Raw genomic sequence first — 6,374 nt, 5'->3', positions numbered from 1 at the left:
GATATTATCCTATTGGTTACTCTAAACGCAATAACCCTTATCCCCGAGTAGCTTCTGGTCCTTGATAAGTGGTGACTACTATGTAAAAAAAAATGTTACAAATACTCTATTGAATTGGGATTCAATATGCTAGACTTCTTTTTTTTTTAATACGAATTCAATTGTTACTGAAAACTAGGGAAACTTTCAAGGTCAACTCGAAGAGATTCTCTGATGCTGGCGAATTAAAGCCATTTTTTTTTTTTTTTTGGCGAATAGTTTTACTAGATACGTTTGTTTATAATATGTAACTTAAAAATAAACAGCTCAACGTAAAGACTATTTTAATATAACTTTTTAAAATATATATGTCATTTTATAAACCCATTCTAAACTTACTTTCACAGTAAATACTACAAAATATAAATTAATAACAAAATATTTAATGTAAGTTTTCTGCAACATTTTTAAAAATATTTGTAATATATGAAACCATTCTAAAAAAGATATATTCAAAAATAAAGATTATAAAAATATATTTTATTACACGATATTTTGTAAATATACATTTCAAAGAAAATACTATTTTTACTTAAATTCTTGGAATATATATTTATTATAAAAACCATTCTGAAAAAAAAACACTTCAAAGAAAATATTAAAATATATATTTTGATCATAAAATATTTTATTAAAAATATTTTACTTGTACAGTAAATCAAGATATTAAAAATTAAAAATATCGAGAAAAAAAATGAGGGTTATATTGTACGTATCCGTTTTGGAATGAAGTTCTCCTAAAAAATTCACTAAATTTGATCGAGTAGTTTCTTAAAGCGAAAAACAATTTGTTATGATACCAAGCAAAATGTTCTATTTTTAGGAAGAAAGGTTAGTAATAAAGATGGGGGGGTCTCAGCGCTTTACATTGTGTTATCTCCCCGTGGCGTCTTAAAAAATTCCATAATGGCTGACTTCAACGCGCTCTCATAAAAACGTGTTTATCCGCTGTAAAAAAAAAATTACTCGATCAAATTTAATAATTTTTTTTTTCGGAGATCGTCAGTCCAAAACGGATACTTACAATATAACCTTTTTTCGATATTTCCATTTTTTTTTTTTTAATGTCTTGATTAAACTGTACAAGTGGCAAAAATATAAAATATTCCAAACGGAAGCATTTCCAAGTTTGTTTGCTTTTTTTAAGTAAAGTTTTAAAATTAAACTGGAATTACATAAACATTAATCAGAAGGGATTGTTCTTTGCTATACATTTATGAAAGAATAGATATCTGGTAACGAGAAAACGGGTCAAAATGGCATAAGTTTATTGGATTTAACCGTGACGTTTTAGGAAACAATGTTAGCAGGCCAACATGGCGGCAAAGGACGTACGCGACTTGAGTAAGACGGAGTAGTTGGCAAACTCGGTTGTATACAGAAAGCAAATAAATAAACAAAACAAAATGGAATTTGAAAATGTGAGAATGATAGGCATTACTGAAGGAGTAAAAGAAAAAAAGGCCTTCAAAATAAACCACAAAGACAGTTGCCACTTCCTCTTTTTGTTCTTCTTTCGTCCTCCTTCTTGTCCTGGAAAGATCCAAGATAAATCTTCGTTTTTTTTTGTTTGTTTTTTTTTTTTGTATGTTTGATTGTTTGTTTGTTTGTTTGTTTTTTCTTACTTATTAAGCTGATTTAAATCTCTTCCTCGTCTGTAAATTTCGGAGATTTTTTAAAATTTTATTTTATATTCGTATTTTTTATTAGTCACTGTACTTTTTACTCCTCTTCACACCTCTCCACCTCCCCCTCTCTCTCTCTTTCTGTCTCTCTCTCTCTCTCTCTCTCTCTCTCTCTCTCTCTCTCTCTCTCTCTCTCTCTCTCTCTCTAGCGCCATCCCACTGTCCTAGAAATTGACCGTCATAGAAGCTTCTCTATGAACACACTGGTTAACTTCAACTTCTTGCAACTTATTTATTTAGTCGACTTGAAATTGTCTTAACACCAATATATATATATATATATATATATATATATATATATATATGTATGTACGTACTTACATATATCTATATCAGACTGTTCCTATGTCTATATACCTGATCTTTTATATCTATATAATATATATGCATGTCTATAGGGCAGCTCATACATACATACATATATATATATATATATATATATATATATATGTATGTATGTATGTATGTATGTATGTATGTATGTGTGTGTGTGTGTATGTCAGCTCATCTACAAAGAGATATTTATATGAAAAACGTGTGTATATATAGTAAATAATGAATATTTCTTATGATAATTAAGCAATATAGAGGCGTCCGCGTTTCATCCCTGCAGAAAACCAGTCTTCTCAATTATTAAATCATTTCTTTCTGATAGATTCATAAGAGTAGTAGTTGAGGGGCAAAAATCAGAAGCTCACAATATTAATGCCGGTGTCCCTCAGGGATCCATCCTGGGCCCAACTCTTTTCCTGATCTACATTAATGATCTTCCAAATCATATCCTTACATCATTTGTAGACATTTATGCTGACGACACTACCATTTATGGTACCACATCTAAGACAGTAAACGAGCAAGTTCTCTCCAATTCTCTCTCCTCTGATCTTGAGCACGTAGTACAATGGGGAAAGGAGTGGCTGGTTACTTTTAATGCATCTAAAACCAAGCTTCTCTCTTTACATCATCAACATTCTAATCCACATTTGTCATCAATTGAAATGAATGGCTCTCGTCTTAAGGAGGCCTCAAGTTTTGACAAGCTTCTGGGCTTGACCATTACTCCTGATCTTAAATGGAACACGTATATCAAATCTGTTGCCAAGGCCGCTGAAAAAATGGTGGGATCTTTCTATCGATCCAGTAGATATCTCACTGCTGATGCTATTCTCTATCTATATAAGAGCCAGGTACGTCCAAGGATGGAATACTGTTGCCACATCTGGGCAGGAGCTGCTAGAAAGAACTTGTCCTGCCTTGATAGAGTTCAAAATAGACTTCGTAGCCTCGTAGGAGATGTCCTTTTCTCCTCCTTGCAACCTCTATCTCACAGAAGAGATGTTGCGAGTTTGTCTCTGATGTATCGTTATTTTCATGGAAAGTGTTCAACTGAGCTTCAATCTATGGTCCCCCCTCGCCAAACTTTCACAAGAAACACTCGTCTAGCTGTAAACACTATCAATAATTTCCCCCACTCTTTATCTGTGCCTAAACCTAAACGTAGATTCCATGAACAAAGCTTCTTTCTTAGAACTGCACGCCTGTGGAATTGTCTTCCGTTTTCCTGCTTTCCGGCTGACTACAATATGGTTTTGTTCAAGTCTAAAGTAAATAAGTTCTTGATGAGCCGTTCCATATAAGTTATTAAATTTACCAAATTTTCATTACTAATGATTACTATATTGACCAACTTCTACTGTACACTCTTTAACCCTTATCCTTGAGTGGCCTCTGGGCCTTGATAATGTGGTGATGCCTTTGTAAAAAAAAAAAAAAAAAAAAAAAAAATATATATATATATATTATATTCCTTTATAATATTTTATGCATATACGTATATATATATACATATATGCGTATATATATATTTATATGCATATATATCCTTTCCGAATAATAAATATGTTTATATCTTGCTAAATTGTTTCTAAACATGTTTTATTAGACCAATGTACCTATCTATCTATCTATCTATCTATCTATCTATATATATATATATATATATATATATATATATATATATATATATATATATATATATATATATGAAAACAATAGGAGTGGGAAATAAAGTCACAGGATTATATATTGGTGGATATAGATTGGTTCATTTATTCAATAAGGGAATACAATCGATTAGTTAGGGGATAGAAGGGACTCTTTATGCCAAGGCATTTCGAAGCCTAATGCTTCTCATCAGAAGAGTAGAGACGATGCTAGGTAACATAGTGGGGATGCAGCGTCTAGCGTTGAATTCATTAGGAACGAAATAGATCAAAACAAATGAAAATTATAGATAATGTAGGGGGGTCGAATTCTGAATAAAGGAGGAGCGTATTATATATAGTGTAGTGCAGAATTCTAGCTATTATTACCATTATTATTATTATCACTATTATTATTATTAATACTATTATTTTTGTAAACATTATCATTGTTATTTTATTATCGTCGTAATCGCTATTATTATCGCTATTATCATCATCATTTTTATTGCCATAACCATCGTCGTTATTACGGTTGTTATGGTTAATAGTAAAATTTCCCCTAATATTCCAGCACGCCAATCATCCATATCCAAAATTCTATTTTTGTCCCGTTAGACACCCCCAAGGAATTTGCCACCCTATCTCTCTACCTTTTCCTTATAAAAAAGAAAACATAGAAATATTGCCACATATAACCTACCATATAGTACACTTTAAAATCCAGTATTGTAGCCTTATAACTACTCACCCAGATCCACCCCTTTCGCCTTAAATCACCACCATAATATCCCTCCCAAAAGTATACACTAATTCATGGTGATGTCATCTCGCTTGCATATGTAAAAAAAAATGCCCCTCCATAGATAATATACACCTTACACGCCGTTAAATTAGAACCACCACGCACCCAGTTAAGCCCCAACTTTAACCCTAAATCATATACTGCATACACTTAAGACTATGATAAAGACTCTATACACCTTTCTGCACTACACTATATATAATACGCTCCTCCTTTATTCAGAATTCGACCCCCCAACATCATTTATAATTTTAATTTGTTTTGATCTATTTCGTTCCTAATGAAGCCAACGCTAGACGCTACATCCCCACTATGCTAAGTAGCATCTTCTCTACTCTTCTGATGAGAAGCATTAGGCTTCAAAATGCCTTGGCATAAAGAGTCCCTTCTATCCCCAAACTAATCGACTGTATTCCGTTATTGAATAAATAAACCAATCTATATCCACCAATATATAGTTTTGTGACTTCATTTCCTACTCCTATTGTTTTACAAATATAAGCTCCATTGATACTTGTTGAGCTTTATAATGTCCAGATAAGTCTCCTCTCATAGAATTGAGCTTGCTCTTTTCCTCTAATGCTCTAAGATACACACACACACACACACACACACACACACACACACATATATATATATATATATATATATATATATATATATATATATATATATATATATATATATATATTAGCAAAAGTACCCGTCATTGACTGGGTTCAAAAACAGCATAAAGAAAATGGACTATTTATGAAAGTATGAAAGGGTATGAAAAGGAAGGCTTGTTAAACTTTGTGACATATTTACATACTATGAAGATCAGGCGCGAACGAACACCCCATAATTTTATTATACCATATTTCTTCAAATTGAAACATAATTATCAAAGTATACTTACGCAGATAGATATGAAAAGTCCTTATTAAAGATTTTGCCTATTTCTATTCTATGGAGGCCAGGCGCGAACGCAGACCCCACAATTTTATTATACCATCCCTATTTAAATTAAAACATACTTATCAAAGTATTCTTATGTACATCTCTATCAAAGACACTTGTAAACGTATTTTTTTTAATGTTTACATTTTTCATTTCCATACTTTGTGGACAAGGCACATACGCAGACCCCACAATTTTAATGAATCATCATTATGCCAAATCAAATATACCCATTCCTGTGTCTCGATACATCTTCTATCATTATATGTGCTCAGTGTTCTATAATAGTCAACCATATAGGAGCCTATTCCTAACCAGACACACACACACAGACGTTCAGCTTCATATATATATATACATATATATATATGTATATATATATGTGTGTGTGTGTGTGTGTGTGTGTGTGTGTGTGTGTGTGTGTGTGTGTGTGTGTGTGTGTATAAAAATAAAAATACCAGCGGTGGTTGACGTTATGTTTTGAGAAAAATAGAAAAACCGAATGAAATTATTAAAATAATCAACGTTTCGTCCCTATTTCAGAGGACATTTTCAGGGTATTGAAGTAAAAATACAAGAAAAGAAAAAAATCATAGACCATACGAAAAAGAGAACAGTTTTTGAATCCTACCCATGTCGGGAAGATCATGCGAAAATTATAAAATACGTGATAGATAGAGCTAAAAGAAGACTTTTAGAATCAGCACTAATATTAAACACTAATACTATTACGCAAAGAAAGAGCTCTACTATTTAGCTCCTAGCATAGGGAAAATAATAATCAAAGAACAAAATATCAAAACAGATCCTGGTTAACCGTTTTTCCTTAAATATTTCAACAAAATGAATAAATTTAAAGAAAAAAAAAGTGTACATATTTATTTAACGCATTTTTTAAAAGTGTATATATAGACATTGAACAAC

The sequence above is a fragment of the Euprymna scolopes genome, chromosome 2 (assembly GCF_053919585.1).
Source record: "Euprymna scolopes isolate OS-2025 chromosome 2, ASM5391958v1, whole genome shotgun sequence".
Classification (NCBI taxonomy): Eukaryota; Metazoa; Mollusca; class Cephalopoda; order Sepiida; family Sepiolidae; genus Euprymna; species Euprymna scolopes.
The sequence above is the reverse complement of the archived record's forward strand: the minus strand, read 5'-3'. Positions refer to the sequence as shown.